This window comes from Rhineura floridana, chromosome 7 (genome assembly GCF_030035675.1).
Source record: "Rhineura floridana isolate rRhiFlo1 chromosome 7, rRhiFlo1.hap2, whole genome shotgun sequence".
NCBI classification, from domain to species: Eukaryota; Metazoa; Chordata; class Lepidosauria; order Squamata; family Rhineuridae; genus Rhineura; species Rhineura floridana.
Window position 1 is genome coordinate 153,699,170 of NC_084486.1, and position 27,653 is coordinate 153,726,822.

A 27,653-nucleotide genomic window follows, 5' to 3' on the forward strand; every position below is an offset into this window, starting at 1 on the left:
GATTCCTGATTAGTTACATGATTTTCATAGAAGGACCGTTGCGATGGATGCTGGGAGCTTAATTTGTTGCTCCTGTTGACTGAGGTATCCTGAGTTGGTACACGGGGTGAGGTTAGTTGTAATGCCGCCTCCACCAGCGAGAGTTCACAAGCAAGGTTAATGTTATCCTCATCATCATTACAGTCTGTCAAATTGCCCTTGATGTCTACAGACCAGTCAAGGTTGGCATGCTGTTCCTCCCTGCACATCTCCTCCCTTGTCTCCACAAGGAATTGGGTAATTTTCGTTTGTATACCATGGCTTGTTTGAGGGAATCACCTGGGAAAGGGGAATTCCCAAGGTCCGATATCCCGTTCTCGTTAGTACCATGTCTATATCAATTTCAGCTGTAATTTTCTTGGAAGTTGGCCGTGGGTATTTGTTAAAAACGTTGGGCTCTACCTGTTACAGAGCCTGCAACTTTAAACCCCCTGGTACCTCAGCTGACTGCTAGCAGTAGGGAGCAATCAATTCCAACACCTGGCGTGTTAGTCTCAGGGCTTCCCTTATTGCTCATAAAGTTCAATGTAGCTTGTATAATTATAGACTCTGAAGGACTTTGATTTTTCTTTGTCAACAACCCACACAGATAAGCAGCAGGGTAATAGCGTTTGGGGAGAGAGTGCTGCAGGCTGCTTACAATAGTAGCATGCAGTTAAAGCACAGCCTCCTGGCTCTCTTATATAATAAACACCTCTACGCAGAAGGAGCGTCTGTTAAGCCACAGAGGTAAATAAACTTCCTCAGTCAAACTGGATTGCTCTGACCTGTTCAAGAGAATTGTGATAGAGGCCAGTAATAATCAACAGTCGAGGGAGCTGAGCCAGGAAGCAGGCGACGCCGTCGCTCTCCACACCGGAAGCTCTCAAGCTCAAGAGATGGTGATAATAATGATAATAGCCAGCACCTTGATTCATTGATGCAAGAACTGTTGATAAATTTTAATGACAGTTTAAAAGAGGAAAGGTTTGCTCCAGTCCACTGAGGGGAACAATACATTTTGATTTTTGATAATGGTGATGGTATGGATCTGTCATTCAGTTTTTAACATGGGAAAGTGCTAATTTCATCTGTTTGCTAGCTCTTCTGTATTCTTTCCCACTTCTGTTGGGGTGGAAGGCAAAATCATGGGGGGAGGGGTACAAGATGAGAACCCTTCATTACGCATGAGTGCCACTGTTAGAATGGCATCTTTAAGAGTTTTTTCTTCTTCCTAATTTCATGCCTTATCTGGCATCTGTACCACACTTTGAATTCCCAGGAATTTTACATTGGGAAACTAAAGAAAACTTCTAGTCCTCATGGTTCTGGAATTCTAATGAAACAATTATGTATACTGGAGAACAATACAAAATATGCATAAAGTGATGGGGGGAGAGACTGTTTTTGCTTATACAAAACAGTACTATATAAGCACACTTAGACAGTAAGTCTGATATAGTTAAGAGTCCAAATAGCCATGCATGTCCTTGTGTGATACCTTCTTTATAAACTCATTCAGTAATTAGGGGAAATCATTCTGCCCATGTTCAAAGACTCAAATCCCCATTACAGGACCTGTAGTTGAAAGCAGGATTCCAAATCTAAGAGCCATAGCTGAAGTGAGGAGCATTCTCTGCACTTGCTGAGTGCCACACTTACTCTGCTTCACATGTTCAGAGCGGAGCCTTGATTGTTCAAAAACAAGACTCAGATTATGTCCCCAAGTCAGCACAACTTTTTTGCTCCAGTGCAGTCCATGCCGATTTAATAAAGTTGACACGAAAAAGGTGTAAAGACGTTGCTGTCAGGTCAGATCTAAAAATATCCCCGTCTAAAGGCATGATATAAATTTTTCAAAGTAGCAAGCAACAGTCCATGTTTTCATTGGACATCCTTTTCCTGCCCTCTGATGTGCCCTTCGTGTTTAGAGAGGCATTATCAGTAATGTGATCCCAGTGATGATATTAGAAATGTATCTTGGACATTTTTTTCGTGCAAAATCATGCACTTACCTGGGCTGATTTGACCCACCTATCTGGCCTAAGGCTAACAATGTTGGTTGCAGGGCACAAGGGGGGAAAGCCAGGAAATAAAAAGCTGCAGCCACCCTTTCCCCCTCATGCTTGTGAAAGGCATTGGGAGGCTGCATTAGATTCTAATGAAATCCCTTGTCAATTGGCAACTGTTGCTACAGAGCATGTGGAGGAGGAGGAAGAGAGGTCTGCCCTGTACAGTTCACCAGGATGAAGACGCAGCACGTGAGGTTTCTCGTTTAAGGCAGTCAACTCCTGAGCAGAAATTGATTAAAATGTGTAGCTGATGCAGATCATGTCGTTTAAGGATGTCTGGGAATCGGGGCCAGCTCTATTCAGAAGCTCTGCATGGACAGCTCTCTTCTACAACTTTGAAGAGAGGCAAACATCTCCAGAGCTGCTTCACAAACAACACAAATGGCCCTATTGGGCCAGGGAGTTGCAAAGCCCCCGTTTCCCAGGGGTGGTTAGCATTTGGGGGATGGATGGTGCAGGGGTGAGAGACCAGGGATATGAAGACTGGTGGGCTAGATTTAAGGGCTGGTGCCACCTGCAGTTACTGATAGCTCCCTGGGGTGAGAGATAGGTGTGTGAGTCTGTGTACAGGGTTTGTTTCACCCTGTGTGATCTCCGCCATGCCCCTTCTATGATGAGTTTCCGCCGAGCCTTGAAGACCTGGCTCTTGAGGCAGGCTTTTGGGGTGGGCTAGGTTTTACTATTATTGCTTCAGATTTTTAATGTTTAATGTATTTGTACGTTTTATTTTGTACATTGCCCAGAATAGCTGGACAACCAGCCAGATGGGCGACTAATAAATTTAATAATAAATAAATAAAATAAATGGGGTGGGAAAAGTCTCAACATGCTGAATGCCTTTTGGGGGCAGGGGGGATATTTGTTTATCTATCAGAGGGGTTAATATGTGTTAAGTGTTCGGTTTTGCAGGACCACCTTACCCCCCCGACTGCTTCAATCTGCATAACTGGCAGTGTTCCAGGTGCCACATAATACACTTTGGAACTCCCTGCCTATTGACATCAGGCAGGCTTCTTCACTGTACTCTTTTTGTTGCCTGTTTAAGACATTTCTGTTTAGGCAAGCCTATCCAGACACACAGGTGTGGATGTGTTTTAACCTTTTTAATCTATTGCTCTTTCATTTATAAACATTTTTAATTTCTTGTTTTTAACTGTTTTAATTGATACTTTTTAATTTTTTTTTGTAGATCGCTTAGAGATTTTTCACAATCAAGCAGTATATGTTGTTGTTATGTGCCTTCAAGTCGATTACGACTTATGGCAGCCCTCTGAATCAGCGACCTCCAAGAGCATCTGTCATGAACCACCCTGCTCAGATCTTGTAAGTTCAGGTCTGTGGCTTCCTTTGTGGAACCAATCCATCTCTTGTTTGGCCTTCCTCTTCTTCTACTCCCTTCTGTAAGCAGTATATACATTTTGTTTAATGAAATAAATAGAATATTCAGTGGGTGTGCACCAGGGACTTGTGAGAGCATGGATATAGTGCCATCGTGCTTATACCGTGAAGCACTTCTTCTCTGGGATGGCCTGCCTGCTTCTACTTCGGCATGATTTCCACTTTACCTCTGCTTTGCACTTGACTCCACTTAAGTCCGCTTGGCTGGGCAGAGTTCCTTGTCTGTTTGTCAGGGCCCAATAGTTTTGGAGCATGTGCCTGGGCAGGGAGATGGGCTTTTCCAAGATTCCTGGGCAGAGGGAGGTATGGCAGAGGGCAGGGAGAGGGAAGCAGTGTTGCTGGACTCCCAACTCCCATCAGCCCCACCCAGCAAGGGCAAAGGTCGGGAATGAGGAGAGTTGGAATCGCGCAACTTCTGGAGGGCGGGCACAGGAGCCCACTGCTGGCGTAGGCCATAGTGGGGTGGCCAGGTAAGATCAAGAGAGGAGGCCTGAGGGGCTCAAGGGTCTCTCCTCCTCTAGATTATCCCCCTGCTGTTGGGAACTGCCATGCCAAACAACCTGCCGGCCTGGTGGTGCTGCCAGGAAATGCCAGGCCAGTCCATAACAAATAGGGATGAGGCGGCCAACCTGGCATGCATTACCTACCACCAAGCCCTGGTTGGATGGATGGGGAGGGCCAGGCCAGACTCATCTCTGCTCTGCCGGCTTCCCAGTTCCCCCACAGCATCGGCTAGATGGCGGGTGGTAGGGAGGAGGCGTCATAATCTGTAGGGATTTGTTCTCCCTCATCAGGAGGCCATTCCCAACAGAACTATAGGACACTGCCTTACACCCTTGGTCCATCCAGCTCAGTACTGTCCACACTGACTGGCAGCAATGGATCTCTAGGGTTTGGGACAGGGAGTTTTTCCCAGTCCTACCGTGAGATGCCAGCAGGGCTCTCCGACACCGGAGGCATTCAAGAGGCAGCTGGACAGCCATCTGTCGGGAATGCTTTAATTTGGATTTCTGCATTGAGCAGGGGATTGGACTTGATGGCCTTATAGACCCCTTCCAGGACTACTATTCTGTGATTGAATTTGGGACTTTAATTCCTAGGCGCTGCATCTAAAGGTCTTCCCAAATTAACATTGGATTTGAGAATCTGTACATCATGTTGGGTCAGAGACAGAGCAGCAATGATTCTGCTGGTGTACTGGCTACCCTCTGCCCAGCACATGCACCCAGACATCCCCAGAATAGAAATGCAAGGTTTAGTTAATCACTATGGATAGTTAAGGTTTAATTAATTACATATTTTAAAAGCATATCAGTTAATTGGGGAAGGCACTAATTTGCTAGAACAGTCTTCTTTTGTGCTCCAAATGTTGAACGAAGGAAAACGGAATGTAAAGGCATCGCTGTGCTTGTTCCAGCCACATCAGTGCTTTGTGAATGGATACCCAGAACAGCTGATACTATGAAGAAGCCACCACATCTTTTGACCTTGCCAGTGTCAACAAACCAAGACATTTGCAACTGAAGAACACTGAGTATTCTGAGAAACAGACCAATCTCTGTTAGTTTCCGTTGTCTCCAAAATCACCAGTTAAAATACAAAAACTCCCTGTTTTCCAAGTTTGATGGAAAGAAACAACAGTGTCCCTTTTCTCCCTCTGTAATATTAAGAATGATGGAGTTTTAAATATCTAGTCTAGTTGGTTTGCAAGTCAGCCAAACTTTCCATGGGCAACCTGAGGCCCACTGAGGCTTTTCACCTGGCCCGCCTCTTGCACGCCTGTTCCTCTCCCACTCCAGGAAAGAAGCACCACTTACATGGGATAATGTGATAAATCACATTTCCACGGAGATTCTGCCTGTCTCCCTCAATCACTGCATTGCACCAGCTCCAGGCAGACCACCCGCTTAACAGAAGCCCCCTTCTGTTGCGAGGCAAACTTGACTCCCCGACCTTCAGTCACAGAGCTAAGCAGCCAGCCTGCCTGGGGCCACCTCTGTGTCATGTTCATCAGTGCAATATTATCTGACACTCTAGGGCCAAAATGTATGACTCTGCAGCCGATAGTTCAGTTGCGCCTTATGGGGCTGGGTTGCGGAGAAGGAGGCAAGGGGAGGGGAGGCCTTCTTCCAAAGCGGCATCATACCTTTTTTTTTTCATTTTTCTAATTACACCACCTTTCCATTAATTCTATATGAGAACCAATTTATTAATGACAAATAAATGGAGGAAAGAGCTAGCTTCCCTTTGATCAAGACCAGAGAGGCAGTGTGGAAGCCAAGGCAGAGAGAGAGAGACTGCAGAGCTTTCCAGCCTCTCATGCTCAAGGACAGCACCAGCTGGAGACAAGAGAAGGACACTTCACAAGATTCTTGGCTAAATTTCAAGCTCCATTCAGCTCCTTCATGACCGCTGCAATCCCTTTTCCATTAACACAGAGTCCAGAACTGGGGGGGGGGGCAGGAGGGCCACTTGGCCCAGGCCTCAAGCTCAGAGGGGGCCTTCAATTTAGACACTTGTTGGACTATGACCTGGGAGAGCAGGGTTCGAATCCCCACCCAGCCACGAAGCCCACTGGTTGACCTTGCACCAGCCACTGCCTCTCAGCCTCAGAGGGAGGCAATGGGAAACCCCCTCTGAACACCCTCTTCGTAGGGCAGACATAAGTCGGGATCAACTTGAAGGCAGCCCATTTTTTCATTTTTTTGGCTTTGGTAAGTTTCACAACCTGTTTTTATCTGTTGGATGGCCAAATTTTGCTTTCATGTTTTATGAGTTTTAGGCTGCATTTTGATCTGCAGCAGCTGTTTCTATAATGTTTTTTGTTGTTAAATTTTTTGTTGTGAATGTGTTTGCCACCCTGAGCAACTTTGGGAGAAAGGGCAGGATATACAATTAATTAATTAATTTTTTTTGTTTTAATATTGTACATAGCATATACCACTTAGAGATTAAGCAGTTTAGAAATCCTTCTAAATAAATAAATACAGATGTGGCACACACCCTTTCCCAGCTTAGAGCTGCAAATTTAAACAAATATGATTAAATATTGGTTAAAAGGCACATGGGGTGGTATCCTGCTAGGACGTCCTGTCAGTGCAAGGATTTCCACTTGTGCAATGGGACCTCACGCACACACAAACACACTGCAGGGGTGAGACTGTGCTGGGACCATCAAGGGGCAAGCTTTCCCACCTGCCTTGCCCCCCACCCCTGCTCTTAGTGACATTTTTCTGGGGACTGCCCTTTACCAGGAAGATGAATGCTTTTGGTTTGCTGTTTAGAAATGTTAGCATTTTGTTAGCTTGATTTTGGGGTTTGTGTGTGTGAATTGTTTTTATTTGTATTTGTGTGTGAGCCGCCTTGGGGGCCTATTTGGCCGAAAGGCAGCCTAGAAATGAAACATAACATAACTTCCCAGTGCAGCATCAGGAAAAGTTATGCATGGCAGAGCATTACCCCAAGTGGCCAATTCCTTGGAGCAGAAGTGAGCCAAGCAGAGCCTGGCGTATTTCATTTATCCTCAAGGTGATTCAATTATCCTCTCTTCCCATCCGCTGCCCCTGCCCCCAGGCTGGTGTGACTCGGGTGGCTTCCCAGGTGGGGAGATGTGGGTAGGGCAAAATGAAGGTATTTCTAATTGCTCTGGGGACAACAATATGTGACCTGAAGAGGCAGGGATGGGGGACACACATGCACCTCTTGTTACTCTTTTTCTGCCTGCCTTTCCCAGCTTCTTTCGATACAGCAGGCCTCGTTTTTTGCTTAGTTAAAGAGCTCAATTTGCCTACATGCAAATAACAAACGAGAATTGTTAGCCCTCTGGGGATAGAGATCCATCTGTCTATTTTTTTTTCTGTGTAGTCAATACATCTAGATAAATATACATTTCATCACAGTGCGCTGGCAGCTGGTGGCTCCATGTCAGTGGGGCAGTGGAATCCGCTCCTGATTTTAGTCTGAACTTTCAGGGAACGGTCCAAGGTGCTTCAGCATGAAACAGAGCCATTCGCTGCCACTCTCACTATTAATTGACTATGCAATGAGGAATGGGAGGTCCTTCCAAAGGGGAGAGGTAGCCATATTCTTCTCGGTCTCCAAACACACGCATACCCTGGCCCCTGGCTCTGTACTGATCCAACAGGGCAATTCATCACCACCATCATGTGCTAGTCGCTTTATGCAAGAGAAGAGGTCTCAAAGCGAGCTCATAGGGGCTCTTACATTCTTATGTCTATTTATTTATTTTTTATTGCATTTATATACTGCCTCATAGCCAAAGCTCTCTGGGCAGTTTACAATAATTAAAAATATTAAAAACAAGTATACAAATTTAAACCATACCAAATTAAAACCCATTAAAACCGATAGGCAAGTTAAAACACATGCTGTTGAAATGCTGTTAAAAAGATAACAGTGTTGGCGCCAAGCGCACTTCATCAGGGAGATCATTCCATAATTTGGGGGCCACCACTGAGAAGGCCCTCTCCCTTGTTGCTATCCTCCAAGCTTCCCTTGGAGTAGGCACCCGGAGGAGGGCCTTTGATGTTGAGCATAGTGTATGGGTGGGTTCGTGTTGGGAGAGGAGTTCTGTCAGGTATTGTGGTCTTATGTTCCTAGATCACTCTCTTCTCTTCCCTCCCCCATCCCGCCTCCACCTCCTCCTGCAGAAATAGCTCTCTACAAACCAGTGAAGCCTTTCATGACCACACAAGCTTTGCAAAATCTCCTGGACTCTTCTGCCAAGAGGCTGCTCATGGGAATGTTTCCTGCCTTCATTCCCATTTCTCCGGAGCTTTGTCGGCAGGGAAGACCCACTCGCTTTCCCCTTGCGCTGGGTTCGTTTTGGGGGGTGGGATGTGCACACACAGATTGCACAGGATCTCTTCCCCTGGGCCTGGTTTTTCTGTGAGCTTCCACATTTGAGGAATCGACAGTCGGCAGCCAGACCAAGATATTGCAGAAGATTTGGGAACTGGGAAGCTTTATTTATTTGATTTATATCCCACCTTTCCTCTCAGCAGGAGTCCAGGGCAGCAAACAAAAGCACTAAAAACACTTTAAAACATCATACAAACAGACTTTAAAATACATTAAAAAAAAACAACTTTAAAAACATTTTTTTAAAAAAGCTTTGAAGGTATCTTAAAAAAATATTAAAAAACATATTGTTTAAAAAATATATATGAAGAACCAATTCCAACACAGATGCAGACTGGGATAAGGTCTCTACTTAAAAGGCTTGTTGAAAGAAGAAGGTCTTCAATAGGCGCCGAAAAGATAGCAGAGATGACGCCTGTCTCATATTCAAGGTGAGGGAGTTCCACAGGGTAGGTGCCGCCACACTAAAGGTCCGCTTCCTATGTTGTGCAGAACGGACCTCCTGATAAGATGGTATCTGCAGGAGGCGCTCGCCTGTAGAGCGCAGTGATCGACTGGGTATATAAGGGGTAAGACGGTCTTTCAGGTATCCTGGCCCAAAGCTGGTTAGGACTTTGTCACCAAGACTAGAACCTTGAACTTGACCCGGTAGCAAATGGACAGCCAGTGCAGTTCTTCGAGGTCTTCTAATTCAAATTTGCATACAAAGACTGATAAGAACATAAGAAGAGCCTGCTGGATCAGGCCAGTGGCCCATCTAGTCCAGCATCCTGTTCTCACAGTGGCCAACCAGGTGCCTGGGGGAAGCCCGCAAGCAGGACCCGAGTGCAAGAACACTCTCCCCTCCTGAGGCTTCCGGCAACTGGTTTTCAGAAGCATGCTGCCTCTGACTAGGGTGGCAGAGCACAGCCATCATGGCTAGTAGCCATTGATAGCCCTGTCCTCCATGAATTGGTCTAATCTTCTTTTAAAGCCGTCCAAGCTGGTGGCCATTACTGCATCTTGTGGGAGCAAATTCCATAGTTTATGCGCTGAGTAAAGAAGTACTTCCTTTTGTCTGTCCTGAATCTTCCAACATTCAGCTTCTTTGAATGTCCACGAGTTCTAGTATTATGAGAGAGGGAGAAGAACTTTTCTCTATCCACTTTCTCAATGCCATGCATAATTTTATACACTTCTATCATGTCTCCTCTGACCCGCCTTTTCTCTAAACTAAAAAGCCCCAAATGCTGCAACCTTTCCTCGTAAGGGAGTCGCTCCATCCCCTTGATCATTCTGGTTGCCCTCTTCTGAATCTTTTCCAACTCTATAATATCCTTTTTGAGATGAGGCGACCAGAACTGTACACAGTATTCCAAATGCGGCCGCACCATAGATTTATACAACGGCATGATGATATCGGCTGTTTTATTTTCAATACCTTTCCTAATTATTGCTAGCATGGAATTTGCCTTTTTCACAGCTGCCGCACACTGGGTCGACATTTTCATCGTGCTGTCCACTACAACCCCGAGGTCTCTCTCCTGGTCGGTCACCGCCAGTTCAGATCCCATGAGCGTATATGTGAAATTAAGATTTTTTGCTCCAATATGCATAATTTTACACTTGTTTATATTGAATTGCATTTGCCATTTTTCCGCCCATTCACTCAGTTTGGAGAGATCTTTTTGGAGCTCTTCGCAATCCCTTTTTGTTTTAACAACCCTGAACAATTTAGTGTCGTCAGCAAACTTGGCCACTTCACTGCTCACTCTTAATTCTAGGTTATTAATGAACAAGTTGAAAAGTACAGGTCCCAATACCGATCCTTGAGGGACTCCACTTTCTACAGCCCTCCATTGGGAGAACTGTCCGTTTATTCCTACTCTCTGCTTTCTGCTTCTTAACCAATTCCTTATCCACAAGAGGACCTCTCCTCTTATTCCATGACTGCTAAGCTTCCTCAGAAGCCTTTGGTGAGGTACCTTGTCAAACGCTTTTTGAAAGTCTAAGTACACTATGTCCACTGGATCACCTCTATCTATATGCTTGTTGACACTCTCAAAGAATTCTAATAGGTTACTGAGACAGGACTTTCCCTTGCAGAAGCCATGCTGGCTCTGCTTCAGCAAGGCTTGTTCTTCTATGTGCTTAGTTAATCTAGCTTTAATAATACTTTCTACCAGTTTTCCAGGGACAGAAGTTAAGCTAACTGGCCTGTAATTTCCAGGATCCCCTCTGGATCCCTTTTTGAAGATTGGCGTTACATTTGCCACTTTCCAGTCCTCAGGCATGGAGGAGGACCCGAGGGACAAGTTACATATTTTAGTTAGCAGATCAGCAATTTCACCTTTGAGTTCTTTGAGAACTCTCGGGTGGATGCCATCCGGGCCCGGTGATTTGGCAGTTTTTATATTGTCCATTAAGCCTAGAACTTCCTCTCTCGTTACCACTATTTGTCTCAGTTCCTCAGAATCCCTTCCTGCAAATGTTAGTTCAGGTTCAGGGATCTGCCCTATATCTTCCACTGTGAAGACAGATGCAAAGAATTCATTTAGCTTCTCTGCAATCTCCTTATCGTTCTTTAGTACACCTTTGACTCCCTTATCATCCAAGGGTCCAATCGCCTCCCTAGATGGTCTCCTGCTTTGAATGTATTTATAGAATTTTTTGTTGTTGGTTTTTATGTTCTTAGCAATGTGCTCCTCAAATTCTTTTTTAGCATCCCTTATTGTCTTCTTGCATTTCTTTTGCCAGAGTTTGTGTTCTTTTTTATTTTCTTCATTCGGACAAGACTTCCATTTTCTGAAGGAAGACTTGATGTGTGTAGTTGCAGGCCCACCCTTTATCCTACACATGTCTTCAGCAGACATCATCACCATCACCGTCATCACAGGGTCCTAGGCAGCTGCCTTACACTGAGTCAGGCCATTGGCCCATCTAGCTCAGAATTGGCTACTCTGGCTGGCAGCAGCTTACCAGGGTTTCAGGCAGAGTCTCTCCCAGTCTTACCTGGAGATGCTGGAGATTGAACCTGGGACCTTCTGCATGTGAGGCTGATGCTCCAGCCCTGAGTGAGGGTCCTCCCCCAACCACTACGGCCCATTTAACTGCTCACAGGCACTCAGCAAAGTGGGCCACTATTTGCCTCTGCTGGGAAGAAGACAGGGATGGAGGTGCAGTCTAGAGGCTGCACCTGGAAGGATGGGCTCAGCCTCGCGTTTGGTTTCACCTGGCACAAACATCAGGAAAACCTCCCTGACTGTTAGAGCCACACAACAATGGCACCAATGACCTAGAGAGGTATTGGGCTCTCTGACACTGGAGGCATTCAAGAGGCAGCTGGACAGCCATCTGTCGGGAATGCTTTGATTTGGATTCCTGCATTGTGCAGGGGGTTGGGCTTGATGGCCTTATAGGCCCCTTCCAACTCTACTATTCTATGATTCTAAGGTAGCACAAGAGAGGAGACTAAGACAGAATTTTGTTTACTTAGTTATTATTTGTGATTTTATAACACTGAAAACAATCAATAAACCATGCTAGGAAGCTGGGCAAGGTTTTGGAGCGGGTGGTTGCCAGCCAACTCCAGGCACTCTTGGATGAAACTGATTATCTAGATCCATTTCAATCCGGTTTCAGGCCCGGTTTTGGCACCGAAACAGCCTTGGTCGCCCTGTATGATGACCTGTGTCGGGAGAGGGACAGGGGGAGTGTGACTCTGTTGATTCTCCTTGATCTCTCAGCGGCGTTTGATACCATCGACCATGGTATCCTTCTGAGGAGACTCACGGAGTTGGGTGTCGGGGGCACTGCTTGGCAGTGGTTCCGCTCCTACTTCGCGGATCGTCACCAGAAGGTAGTGCTTGGGGAACATCACTCGACACCATGGACTCTCCATTGCGGAGTCCCTCAGGGGTCAGTTTTGTCCCCCATGCTTTTCAACATCTACATGCAGCCGCTGGGTGCCGTCATCAGGAGTTTTGGAGTGCGTTGCCATCAGTATGCTGATGACACGCAGCTCTATTTCTCCTTTTCATCTTCTTCAGGTGAGTCTGTTGATGTGCTGAACCGTTGCCTGACCGCGATAATGGACTGGATGAGAGCTAATAAACTGAGACTCAATCCAGACAAGACCGAGACATTGTTGGTGAATGCCTTCCCTGCTCAGATGGTGGATGTTAACCCTGTTAAACATTCTCGAGGATTGATATGATCTGGATGTCTAAAATTTTAGCGAAGGACACTTTTAAAATGGATATATTACCAAAAACTTTTTCGGATCATAACCCTGTGATATTAACTTTAAAAAAGAAAAATCTTGGATTTAGATGGAGACTAAATGAATCTTTATTACAGAATGACAAAGTAGTACAAGAATGTAAGTAGAAATTAAAAGAGTTTTTTGAACATAATTTACATAAAGGAACAAGTGAAAATATTGTTTGGGATACAAGTAAGGCATTTATGAGGGGATATTAAATGTAACTCTGAATTAAAAAAAAAGAAACAACAGAAAATGCAATTAATCTTGGAAGAAATAAAACAAAAAGAGGAAGAATTGAAAAAGAATCCAACTAAAGTTTCTATTGTAAATGAAATCAAAATGTTACAGAAGCAAGTATCAATGCTGACAGTTAGAGAAATTGAAAGAAAACTAAATTTTGCTAAACAAAGGACTTTTGAATTTGCAAATAAACCTGGGAAATGGTTAGCATATAAATTAAGAAAAGAACGCCAAAAAATATCATTTTAAAGATACAAGAAGGAGATGAGACGTTGACAGATAATGTAAAAATTAAAAAGATTTTTCATCAATATTATTCAACATTGTACAAATGTCAGGAAATTCCATCTGAAAAAATAGAAGAGTATATATCTAAACAGAATTTGCCTAGAATTACAGACTTTCAGAGACAAGCTATTAATGGTCCTATTACGTCAAGAGAGATATCTGAAGCTATAAACAAAATTAAATTAGGAAAGGCACCAGGACCAGATGGGTTATCTGCAATGTATTATAAATGTTTGGAGGAAGAACTCTTACTACCTTTACAGTCTACAATGAATCTTATTCTGCAAGAGGGAAAGATACCGGATAGTTGGAAAAATGCTAATATAACATTAATACCTAAAGAGGAGCAAGATTTAACTAAAACAAAAAATTATCGACCAATATCTCTATTGAATAATGACTATAAAATTTTTACAATGATCTTGGCAGAAAGATTGAAAATAATATTGCAACAATTTATTCAGGAAGATCAATCAGGGTTTTTACCTAAAAGACAATTACGTGACAACGTCAGGAATGTCTTGAATGTCTTGGAATATTTAGAACAACGAAATGATAAACAAGCAGCTTTGATTTTTTTAGATGCTGAAAAAGCATTTGATAATTTGAATTGGAAATTTATGTTTCAGGTTTTGGAGCAAATGGATTTTGGAGACAATTTTATAAAATGGATTAGATCGATTTATACATCTCAGAAGGCTCAGATAATTGTTAACGGAGATTTAACGGATTCATGTGAAATACAAAAGGGTACAAGACAAGGATGTCCTTTATCTCCCCTTTTATTTATTTTGGTCTTAGAAGTGCTGCTTAGAGATATAAGGCAAGATAAAAGAATTTCGGGATTAAAGATAAAAAAAGAAGAATATAAATTGAGAGCATTTGCTGATGATTTGATAATTGTACTAGAAAATCCTTTGGAAGGAATTAATGTATTGATGGACAAATTAAAAGAATTTGGACCGTTAGCAGGATTTAAGATCAACTATCAAAAAACAAAGATGTTGGTGAAAAATTTAACTTTAAGGGAACAGAAAGAGTTAATGGACAAGACAGATTTTACAATAGAGAAAAAGTTGAAATATTTAGGTATCATTATGACAAATAAAAATTCAAAGTTGTTTCATAATAATTATGAAAAATTATGGACAGAGATTAAGAAAGATTTGCTAAGATGGGATAAACTACAATTGTCATTAATGGGTAGAATATCTGTGATAAAAATGAATGTATTACCGAGAATGATGTTTTTGTTTCAAACAATACCTGTAATATCCTCTGATTTACCTTTTAAACAATGGCAAAAAGATATCTCTAAATTTGTATGGCAAGGAAAAAAACCAAGAGTTAAATTTAAACTACTACAAGATGCCAAAGAAAGAGGAGGACTGGGATTACCAAATCTGAGACTTTATTTTGCTGCCTGCTGTCTAGTCTGGATAAAGGAATGGATTTTATTGAGGAATAAAAGACTATTGGATTTGGAGGGCCATAATTTGAAGTGGGGATGGCATGGATATCTATGGTATGACAAAGTAAAAGTAAATGTAGACTTTAACAATCATTTCCTCTGACTTCCGGGAAGGGTAACTTAGCCTGTGCCTGCTTTTGGGACGGGCTCCCGCCGCAAAAGAAGCTTATTCAGATATAAATCAGTCAAAACATTTTTTTTTTGACTGATGAAACTTCTCCCGGGCAGGGAGAAACGAAGAGATTAACCTCAAAGCCTATTTTTGTTGGGAGGACTAGATTTCATTGATTTATGAGACGAGGTCCAGCCAACAAGGAAGGACGGATTTTCAACAAGCTCTATCTGATAAAGCGACACGTTCATCTTTTCTTTAGAGAGAGAACGGACTAACAGGCAAGCACCCTTCTTTCTATATTTTTTTACTTGACTTAAACTGTTGCAGTAAAAGGAGATTTGCCAGATGGATCGGCTTTGGACATCTTTTCGGTGAGCTATAACTCTTCTCTGCTATGCACTAATTAACAGCTTATCTCTGTTTTTGTTGCAAAAAGCTGTCCTGGATTTGCATTCTAAAGATATACACAGAAGAGAGATTTCTATTCCTGATTTCTATTCTGAAGAATATTATATTGTCTGAGATTACTCTCTTTTTGGTTTATTTTATTTTGACGAATCTGTTTCCTGACGACGCCATTAATTGTTTCGATCCTGGGAACTACATTTTGTTTTCCTAAGCATAGTGAGATAAGGCTGGCTGTTCTGTTTATACTGTGATGTCATCAAGTTTGGAGTATTAACCCAATTGTTGCTGAAATAAGAAGTGGTTCTCTTATATTTTTCTTTTAAAATGGCAATCAAGAAAGTGGCTGAGAATCTGGAAGTAACTAGGTTTCAGAAAATAATGGATGAGATTGAGATAACGAAACGAACCCTGCGACAGGGTTGTAAGGAGCTGAAAATTGAATTGTGCAAAATGATCCAGGAGTTTAAAGAAATAGGGGTCCCTGTGAGAGAGGAGACCCTGGAGCCTGGAACAAACGTGGAACAGGAAAAAGATTTGGAATTTATGGATTTTAGAAATAAAATCTACTGTTTGGAATTCAATGTTATCTCTGAAGAAATTAATGAAGATATTGGAGATAAGGTTGTCAATGGCATGGATAATCTTCTGGACTGGAATGATGTGATGGAGCCTAATATGGAGAAGACCTATGGAATTAACTGCAGCCATGTGACAAGGGAAAAACTTTCAAGAGATGAGCCAGTACATTTTGTAAAAAAGAACAGAGATATGTTTTTACTGCAGTATTCCAGCAACCTATTCAGAATGGATGGCAAGAAAATATTTGGGATAGAGGAAATTCCCATTAGACTCTTACTATATGACTATGGTTATGACAGCAAGATTATTACGGAATACTGATAATGGAAGATTGGACACTGAAATTACTGGAGTTAACAAGACTATTGAAGATGGAAGATGGAAGATGGAACTAATAGGGATAATAGAATAATGGCTATTGAAATTATTGAACCTAATAGACTCTGATGAGATGGATTAATCGAAATGTTTATTTTGACTATGGTTATGACAATAAGATTATTATAATTATTAATGAGATGGATTAATCGACATGCTTATCTGGAGAAAAATTGATAGATATATTTCTTAAAGAATTGAAACCTCTCTTTGACTTTTTGTGGAAAGAATAAAGTAATGTTTATGAGATTTGATGATTAAGTAAGATAACTACTGGAGGAAAGTGATTTTATAATATGATTTAAGAGACAGGATTGTTATACATTGTAGACCTATAACTGATTTGATCTGTGACAAATGGGAAGTTAATATTTCTATGGTTATGACAGCAAGATTATTACGGAATACTGATAATGGAAGATTGGACACTGAAATTACTGGACTTAACAAGACTATTGAAGATGGAAGATGGAAGATGGAACTAATAGGGATAATAGAATAATGGCTATTGAAATTATTGAACCTAACAGATTCTGATGAGATGGATTAATCGAAATGTTTATTTTGACTATGGTTATGACAATAAGATTATTATAATTATTAATGAGATGGATTAATCGACATGCTTTTCTGGAGAAAAATTGATAGATATATTTCTTAAAGAATTGAAACCTCTCTTTGACTTTTTGTGGAAAGAATAAAGTAATGTTTATGAGATTTGATGATTAAGTAAGATAACTACTGGAGGAAAGTGATTTTATAATATGATTTAAGAGACAGGATTGTTATACATTGTAGACCTATAACTGATTTGATCTGTGACAAATGGGAAGTCAATATTTTACTTTTTATTTTTTTTTGTCTAACTATTTTTGATTTTGTTTTTTGTCTTTGAATGTTTTATGGTTTTGTTTTGTATGTTTTATGAAAATCTGAATAAAAATTATTGTAAAAAAAAAAAAACAATCATTTCCTCTGTTGAAAATATGGAATAGATATAAACCAAGGTTTTATTCGAAAATACCATTATGTGTCTCAAGTCAAGAAGCGTTTTATAGAAGAGAAATGGCTGGAAAAGAGAAATGGTTAACTTATCAAGAACTATTAGAAAATGTACATGGAGAATATACAATGAAAGAGAGAGAACAACTGACAAAGGAAGGATATAGTTTTCAATGGTTTGCCTATTTACAATTGTTAGAAAGATATAAAATGGACAAGAAAATGTATGGGTTTGAAATAAGTAAATCTGATTTTGAAATAGGATTGTGTACAAATGATGAAAATATAATTGCGAAAATGTATAAACTCTTATTGAAAATGGATATGGAGGAAGAACAAGTAAAAGAGTGTATGGTAAAGTGGGCAAAAAATTTTGGTCATAACATACAAATGGATCAATGGGAAAATATGTGGAAAAAAGGTTTGAAATTTACACTATGCCATAATCTTAAAGAAAATTTTTATAAAATGATGTACCGTTGGTACATGACTCCAGAAAAGTTGTCAAAATGTATAGTAATGTTTCTAATGTTTGTTGGAAATGTAAACAACAAGAAGGATCATTTTATCATATGTGGTGGTTATGTAAAAAGGCAAAATCATTTTGGGCACAGATAGGTAGGAAGATGCAAAAAATTCTAAAGATAAATATTCAGTCAAAACCAGAATTTTTTTTATTGGGTTTTATGGATAAACAAATAGAAAAGAAATATGGAAGAATAATATTATATATGATTACGGCAGCAAGATTATTATATGCACAAAAGTGGAAAATGGAATCAACACCAACAATGGAAGAATGGTTATTGAAATTAATGGACTTAGTAGAAATGGATAAATTGACATGTTTACTTAGAGAAAAATCGACAGATACATTTCTTAAGGAATGGAAACCTCTCTTAGACTTTTTGTTGAAAGATCAAAATAAAATGATGATACTGGGATTTGACGATTAATTAAGACAGCCTATGGAGAAAAGGGACTCTGTATGTATACATTAAGGGACAGGTTTGATGTATATTATATACTTATAGCTGATCTGCGACAAATCGGAAGTCAACTATTTTATGTTCATTTTTTGTTGATGTATTGTTATGTCTTTTTGACTTTGTTTTGTTTGTTTTTGGAAAAATTTGAATAAAAATTATTAAAAAAAAAAAAGATGTTAACCCTGTTCTGGATGGGGTTACACTCCCCCTGAAGGAACAGGTACGTAGTTTGGGGGTTCTTCTCGACTCTTCCCTGTCTCTCGAGGCCCAAGTAGCCTCGGTGGCACGGAATGCGTTTTACCATCTTCGTCTGGTAGCCCAACTACGCCCCTATCTGGACAGGGACGACCTCGCCTCCGTTGTTCACGCTCTGGTAACTTCAAGATTGGATTACTGTAATGCGCTCTACGTAGGGCTGCCCCTGAAGACAATTCGGAAGCTTCAGCTGGTGCAGAACGCAGCTGCCAGACTACTGACGAGGACCAGTCGGTCTTCGCATATAACACCTGTCTTGGCGCGCCTGCACTGGCTTCCTATTTGCTTCCGGGCGAGATTCAAGGTGCTGGTTCTTACCTATAAAGCCTTACACGGCGTGGGACCTCAATACCTTGTGGAACGCCTCTCTCGATACGAACCTACCCGTTCACTTTGTTCAGAATCTAAGGCCCTCCTCCGGGTACCAACCCATCGGGAAGCCCGGAGGGTGGTTACTAGATCTAGGGCCTTTTCTGTGGTGGCCCCTGAGTTGTGGAACAGCCTCCCCGAAGAGGTACGCCTGGCGCCTACACTTTTATCTTTTCGGCGCCAGGTAAAGACCTTTTTATGCTCCCAGGCATTTTAATTTTCTTAACCATTTTAACCTTTTAATCCGTATTTTTAATTTTTGTCGTATTGTGTTTTTGTAGTGTTTTTTGTTGTTTGTTTGTATATGTTTTTATGATTTTTATTATGATATATTGTATTTTATCTTGTTTGTTCACCGCCCTGAGAGCTATTCTGCCAAGGGCGGTATATAAATTGAAATAATAAATAAATATAAATATAAAATAAGCTGTAAAAGACCACTGCAGCATTCATATCAGTAACAACCATCAGTGTGGCATCGTGGTTAGAGCAATCCTCCCCAACCTGGTGCCCTCCAGATGTTTTAGACTACAGCTGTCATCAGTGCCAGCATCATATGGCCCAGCCATATTCTTTCTACTCTGAGCCAAAGGTCAGCAGGGCCTTGTATGTCCAACCATGTGCTCATGCCCAACAGCATGGATAGCTTCACAAGAGGATTAGACTAATTCCTAGAGGATCTCTGTGTTAATGGTTATTAGCTATGAGAACTCAATGGAACCTCCATGTTTAGAGTAGTATACCTTTGCATTCTACTCTCTGAGCATAAACAGATAAAAGTCATCACTGTCACTGTCCAACTTGCTGGATCAGGCCAAAAGGGGCCCATTTGGTCCAGCTCTCACAGTGGCCAGCCAGATGGCCCAGCGGGAATCCCACAAGCAGGACCCGAGGGCAACAGCGGCGCTTTCCCCATCTGTGATTCCCAGCAAGTGTGTTCGGAGGCCTCAGTGGTGGCTGGTGCCCAGTTTGGCTGGTGGGGCGGAAGGCAGGGTGGGAGTTGCACGAGAGCCAAGGGCAGGCGGAGCCAAGGAAGGCTAGGAAGGCTGGCTTCTTGGCTTTACATCAGCCCAGACTTGGGGATCCTGGAGGTGGAGTAGCAATAATATAGAGAGAGACTATATCTCTGACTAGAATACCGCTACCATCCCTGCTTGGATTTGAAGCCCTTAGTTTAAAGTCTGGTGGTCAGAATGGCTTGGTAATTTTATTGATTTACCGTTCTCCATGTTGCCCTATGACCGCCTTGCAGGAGCTGTCTAATTTGATATTGGAACTAATGCTGGTGTCCCCTAAACTGTTAGTATTGGGAGACTTTAACATTCATGTTAATTCCTCTTTATATGGTGCGGCCCGTGATTTTGTAACGACTATGACCACTTTGGGATTATCTCAATTGATTAACGGACCCACACATAGAGCAGGTCATACTCTTGACCTTGTTTTCTATACTGGCTCTGATAAAGAGAACTCAGCAATTAGTGACCTATCTATCCGTCCATTACTTTGGACAGACCACTATTTGATTAAATTCAAAATACCACCATTACATATTCCTGTGAAAGGAAAGAATCCTTTAAAAATGATCCGCCCAAAAAGACTATTAAATTCAACCGTTTTCTTATCTACTACTGAAAAATTTTCTAGTAACTAGTAACTTTATTGTCGATTTAGTCGACGCTTGGAATAACACAATGTCCTGGACTATAGATGCTATTGCCCCTCTACGTCCACTTACCCATTCTCGTTCTAAAGTTGCCCCATGGTTTTCTAAAGAGTTGGCAGATATGAAACGGATTTATAGGGGCTTAGAGCGTCGTTGGCTGAAGACACGGAGCCTTTTTGACCAACGTCAGGCTAGGAATTTTCTGAAGCATTATATGGCATCTAGACTTACGGCACAAAGAGCCTTTTTCTCGGCTGCTATTTTGTCTGCTGACAACCGTCCAAAAGAACTCTTCCGAGTGGTTAAGAGTCTGCTTAACCAAGACCAACATAAGCCGAACTTTGATCATTCTGCTTCCCGTTGCCAAGAACTAGCCACATTTTTTAGTACAAAAATTGCCCAGATTCGTTCTAATCTTGACTCTAACAACATTATATCTGATACTATGCCCCCCACTACTGTGACTGATTGTTCTCTTACTTTAGACTCTTTTCAGCTTGTCCATCCTGCTGATATAGATAATCTTCTGGAAGGGATGAGACCCACCACGTGTTCATTAGATCCTTGTCCCTCCTGGATTATAAAACAGTCCAGGATGGGACTTGCAAATCAGATCTGCGAGGTGATTAATGCCTCCCTCCAGCAAGGCCATCTCCCAGGAAGTTTAAAGGAAGCAATTATTATTCCCCTACTAAAAAAGTCCTCCTTGAACCCTTCCTGTTTAAACAATTTTCGTCCTGTGTCCAATCTGCCTTTCTTAAGTAAAATTATTGAGAGAGTTGTGGCCTCCCAGCTCCAAAGTTTCTTGGAGCTAACAGACTTCTATGACTCATTCCAGTCTGGTTTTAGGCCGGGCCATGGTACTGAGACCATATTGGTGGCCTTAGTGGATGATCTCCGGAAGGAGTTGGACAGGGGAAGGATGTCCCTGTTGGTCCTTCTGGATCTTCAGCAGCGTTTGACACGATTGACCATGACATCCTCTTGGGCCGCCTCTCTGAGGTGGGCTTACGGGGCACTGTTTTAAAGTGGCTCTGCTCTTTCTTGGAGGGCAGATCTCAGAGAGTACTGCTTGGGGATTTTAGTTCTGATCCCTGGCCGTTGTCATGCAGAGTACCACAAGGCTCGGTGCTTTCACCGATGCTATTTAATATTTATATGAAGCCGCTAGGTGAGATCATCCGGAGTTTTGGAATTCGATTTCACCAATATGCTGATGACACCCAGCTTTATTTTTCCTTCCCTCCGGATATGAGAGATGCTATCCTCCCCTTAAATAAATGTCTAACAGCAGTTAAAACTTGGATGACGCAGAACAAACTGAAACTGAACCCAGATAAAACAGAGGTGCTGGTGGTTGGGGACCGAACCAAGTTGGAAATAGGGAATGTACCGTCATTTGACAGAACTTTACTCCCTTTAAAGACCCAGGTTCGTAGTCTGGGTGTCCTTCTAGATTCAGCCTTGACCTTGGAGGCCCATGTTTTAGAAACTTCCAGAAGCGCTTTGGCCCGCCTAAAACTCATTCGCCAATTGCGCCCCTTTCTGGAGCTCTCTGACCTAGCCACGGTCACTCATGCCTTGGTTACGTCTAAGTTAGACTATTGTAATTTACTTTACACAGGACTTCCTCTTAAAACACTCCATCAACTGAAACTAGTCCAAAGAGCAGCTGCCAGGATGTTAACGGGAGCGAGTTGGCGAGCCCACACTACCCCACTCCTAAAACAACTACACTGGCTCCCAATTTCTTATCGAATTCAGTTTAAAATTTTGATGTTAACATTTAGAGCGTTATCTGGCTCAGGCCCTAGTTACCTATCAAATCGTATCTCATTTTATGAACCTGCTCGTCCCCTAAGATCTTCATCAGACCCTGGCCTTAATATTCCTTCCTTTTCTCAAATTCATCGGACTGGCATTAGGAATAAATCTTTTTCGGTGGTAGCTCCAACTCTTTGGAACTCTCTTCCACAGGAAATTTGTTTTTCCCCGTCTTTGATTAGTTTTCGTCATCAAGTTAAGACCTTTTTATTTCAGTTAGCTTTTAATTTATAATGTGAGAGATAATTGTTTTTATATATTGTTATATTGTATAATTTGTTTATATTATGTCATTGTTTTTGCCGCTTAGAATTCTTTGGAACTGAAGCGGGATATAAACTTTTTAAATAAATAAATAGGTTGGTCCCCGCCCTGCTGAGGCTAGCTAACGATGCTGAGCCAATGGACCAGCCTCCACTGAGAGGCATACTGCCCCCAGCAGGGGAGGAAGGACATAGCCATGGCGGCTAGTTCACAGAAGCATACGTCATTTCATTCATTTCATTGGCGATCACTCGTGGCCGAGTAAGATTGTCTTCCAAGATAAGGTCTTTAGCGGTGAGTCCGTAAGTGACTGTGGATGCCAATTCTGGATCCACACAGCCTCCCATAGTGAGGGCAAAGGTTTCCAGATGGAAGATGGTCACCATGAGGATTTGCTTGACGTGCCTTCCGCTTAGCTCGTTTGTCCCTTTCGCCCTGTACTCATGCTTCTTCAAAGTCCATAGCACCTTTGATAATGGCCGACCTCCAGTTGGGATGCTCATGGGCCAAGTCATATATGGGTTGCTCCTGCTGGGAAGTGAATACTAGATCAGCTGGACTTTTGACCTGATCCAGGAAGGTGGATTCTACATCCTTGGATGAGCAAGCAACCTGCAGGTAAATAAGAGCCGTCTCATTCATTGTTTAAAGAAACAGCTCCTGTGAATTCTCAGCGCTTTCAGCAGCCTCTACTTATTGACCTTTTGAGGATCATTAATCACATTTCCGCATCAATCCAGCCCCAGTCTATCTATCAAGCACTAGAGACACTGCTGGCATTTGCTGCCTGCAAATCCTCTGCAAAATAACGTGTTTGTGCTGTTGGGCAAGGTCTCATAATGAGACCTGCAATATTCCACACTCTGTGATTTGGTGTTGGCTGCAAAGGCAGGTGTGGCAGCCAGGCAGGCTGTAGAGGGATGCTCATAATCCCCACACCCTCTCAGCTATCTCAGAAAGAACCCCTTGGCTCATTGTAGGTTTTTCCAACAGTGACTGACTGGTGCAAATTTAAGGAATATCAACCCAAGCCAGGCACATAGGATTGATAGCCACACCATAGGCAGAGGTTTGAGGGGGTCCTGTGCAGAGTGCTCTCCTACAGCAAGAAGCCCTGGCCAGGTGCGCTTACCTGGTGGCAACAGAAGCAGCACTGCACTGATTCCAAATCAGCATGAGGCAGCTGTGTCAGAGCCACACGTTAAGTTTCCCACAGTCCCCCCCCCACATTCCTTCACTGTGGGAAATCAAACTGGTTGACACTACTGCATCAGGGGCATGGTGGAAATTTAAAATGGTGGCTCTGATGCAGCTGCCTGGCATTCAGCGAGGGGTGCTTCAGAACAGGCATGAGCACAGTGATGGCCTCTGCCAGAGGACTGCCCCCCATCAGCTGTCTGAGGGTGCCACCTACTGGCTCCAGGCCAGGCAACTCGAGGTCCCGGGTCCAAATCCTCCCAGCCACCATCCCAAAGACAAAAGAAGTCTGTGCCGGGCCGAGGAGTGCCATCTGTGTGGCAACAGCAAGATGAGGAAAGGAAAGCTAAAACCCAGAATGAGCTGAGGCTGGCGAGGGAAGCGAGGAACAACAAAAAGGGGTTTTTCAGATATGTTCGAAGCAAGAGAAAGACAAAGGAAATGGTGGGACTGCTGCTCAATGAGGATGGCAAAATGTTGACAGATAACAAGGAAAAGGCAGAACTGCTCAACGCCTATTTTGCCTCTGTTTTCTCCCAAAAAGGGAACAGTGTGCAACCTTGCATAGGTAGCAATCTCAGTAAGGGGTCGGGACTGCAGTTCGAGATTGATAAGGAGATAGTCAGGAAGTATCTAGTTAACCTAAATGAGTTCAAATCTCCAGGGCCTGATGAACTGCATCCCAGAGTATTGAAGGAACTTGCGGATGTACTCTCGGAACCTCTTCCCATCATCTTTGAGAAATCCTGGAGAACGGGAGAGGTGCCGGAGGATTGGAGACGGGCAAACGTCGTCCCGCTCTTTAAAAAGGGTAAAAAAGAAGAACTGGGGAATTACAGGCCGGTCAGTCTGACTTCAATACCGGGAAAGATATTAGAACGGATAATAAAAGAGTCCATTGGCAACTATCTAGATGACAATGCTGTGATTAGAGGGAGCCAACATGGGTTTGTCAAGAAAAAATCCTGTCAAACTAATCTCATCTCTTTTTTTGATCGAGTCACTAGCTTAGTAGATGGTGGAAATGCTGTAGATGTCATCTATCTAGATTTCAGCAAAGCGTTTGACAAAGTCCCCCACGACCTTTTGATTAGCAAACTGGTCAAATGCGGACTAGATGGAAATACTGTCAGGTGGATTCACAACTGGTTGGAAAACTGTACTCAAAGAGTGGTCGTCGGTGGCTCTGCTTCGGACTGGAAGGAGGTTTCGAGTGGAGTGCCACAGGGTTCTGTCCTGGGGCCGATACTCTTCAACATTTTTATCAATGACTTAGATGATAGGGTGGAGGGAAGCCTTATGAAGTTTGCGGATGATACGAAACTGGGAGGGATAGCTAACACAATGGAAGACAGGAATAAAATCCAAAGGGACCTGGATAGACTAGAAAATTGGGCTGAAATTAATAAAATGAAATTCAATAAAGACAAATGCAGGATTCTGCATTTAGGCCACAAAAACAAAATGCACGGGTACAGGATGGGAAATACCCAGCTTAGCAGTAGTGCGTGTGAGAAGGACCTTGGAATTGTAGTGGATCGCAAGTTGAACATGACCCAGCAGTGTGATGCTGTGGCAAAAAAGGCAAACGCGGTTTGGGGCTGCATAAACAGAGCTATAGTTTCCAGGTCGAGGGAAGTAATAGTCCCACTATATTCTGCATTAGTCAGGCCTCATCTGGAATACTGCGTTCAGTTCTGGGCGCCTCATTTTAAGAAAGATATAGACAAGTTAGAGTGGGTTCAGAAGAGGGCAACGAGGATGATAGCCGGTATGGAGAACAAGTCTTATGAGGAAAGGTTGAAGGAACTTGGCATGTTCAGTCTGGTGAAGAGAAGGCTGAGGGGCGACATGACTGCACTCTTTAAGTACCTGAAGGGCTGTCACATAGAGGAGGGTACAGATTTGTTCACTGCTGCCCCAGAGGGTAGGACTAGGTCTAATGGTTTTAAGTTGCAGGAGCGTAGATTCAGATTGGACATTAGAAGGAACTTCTTGACAGTAAGGGCAGTTGGGCAATGGAACCGACTGCCTAGGGAGGTGGTGGGATTCCTTTCACTGGATGTCTTCAAGCAGAGGCTGGACAGCTATCTGCCGGAGATGCTCTAGCTGTGGATTTCCTGCTGTGAGCAGGGGGTTGGACTCGATGGCCTACAAGGCCCCTTCCAACTCTATGATTCTATGATTCTATGACTGAGCAGCCACTTCAAGGGGTGGTGTGCCGGCAAGACAAAATGGAAATGCACTGCCTTCAAGTCAATCCAGACTTGTGGTGACCCTATGAAGAGGGTTTTCATCGTAAGTGGCATTCAGAGGGGGTTTACCATTGCCTCCCTCTGAGGCTGAGAGGCAGTGACTGGCTGCATGGGGATTCGAACCCAGGTCTCCGAGGTCGTAGTCCAGCACCTTAACCACTACAACACACTGGCAAGACAACACAGGCATACAGACAAGACGCACAGCCCTTGCAACGTTTATGGCAATAGCTTGAATCTGAGGAGCAGTTAACATGACCCTCTTGGTGAGCTGAAGAGGTGGGTGGCATTTGGCTCTGTATAGAGTTTGGCAAGCAGTGAAACCATCTTATGATGGCTTCTCAACAACACGTTTCTCTGTGGACACACACGGTCCTCTCCATGCTTGGCATAAGTAGCCAAGCAAGCAGCCCAACTGATGCCACCTAATCAGTTGCAATGAGCCTTATTCAGCCAAAAGCCCATTAAAAGGAAGTTCATTGCTGGACTTCAGCACAGAAGGTGGATTTAGGCCTCTGCAGCTGACCAGGCAGATCTGGCAGGTCACTGCCTCCATTCTCCTGCTCTGAATTGGCACAATCAAACCTGGCTGGGTTCCATTCAGCCTCTTCACATCCTCACAGGCTCTTCATCTCCTGCCTTTTCCCATGAGCTTACCCCCATCCGCACCCACCCGGCCACTTCCCCTCCCCAGCTCATTGATGGAGCAACTATTTGAATAAAATTGCTCCACTGCAAAAAGCGGAAACAGCAGCAATGGGGGAAAAACACCTTAGGGCTGACAAGCATGCATAAATTACAGATACCCACACCCAGCAAACCAGAATCCACATTCCTGGCATAATATAAACAGGGCAGTGTATACTCTGCATATTTTAAAAAAAGGCTACTACCATTTGTACTGTATTTTGTGTGAACTGCTTTAGATGCATACGTGATAGCATATAGGTAAACTGGAATTCGCTCCTACAGGGTGCAGTGATGGCCATCAACTTGCATGGCTTTAAAAAGTAAATAGACTAATTCATGAAGAAGGAGAAGGTTATAAGTGGCTACTAGCCATGATGGCTGTGCTCTGCCTCCATGGTTGGAGGCAGTGTGCTTCTGGATACCAGTTGCTAGAATCCACAGGAGGGGAGAGGGCTCTTGAACTCAGGTCTTGCTTGGGGGCTTCCCATTGGGGCATCTGGTTGGCCACTGTGAGAACAGGATGTTGAACTAGATTGGCCATTGGTCTGACCCAACAGGCTATTCTTATGCTCTTTATGTTGTTATGAGCACAATAACCCTCACAACATTGCAAAGTAGGCCAATTTACCCTCAAACTGTGGCGGGGAAGCTGAAGCTGCATGATAGGTTTGCTTGCAACCACTCAGTGAACGCATGTCTGAGCTGAGGTTTGAACCAGGAATGTACCAGTGTGGTGTGGTGGTTAATGTGTTGGACTACGACCTGGGAGACCAGGGTTCAAATCCCCACATAGCCATGAAGCTCACTGGGTGACCCTGGGCCAGTCACTGCCTCTCAGCCTCATGAAAACCCTATTCAGAGGGTCGCTGTAAGTCGGAATCGACTTGAACGCAGTACACATACAAACATGACCATTCCTAATTTTTATAGTACATTGACTCTCAGTGCCCCCTCTTCCAAATTCTGCATAAAGAGGCCAATCAGAATAGTTGATGTAAATTTTTATAGTTACCTTATTTATTTTGCATCTGCATGTGGTCAGGGGCCA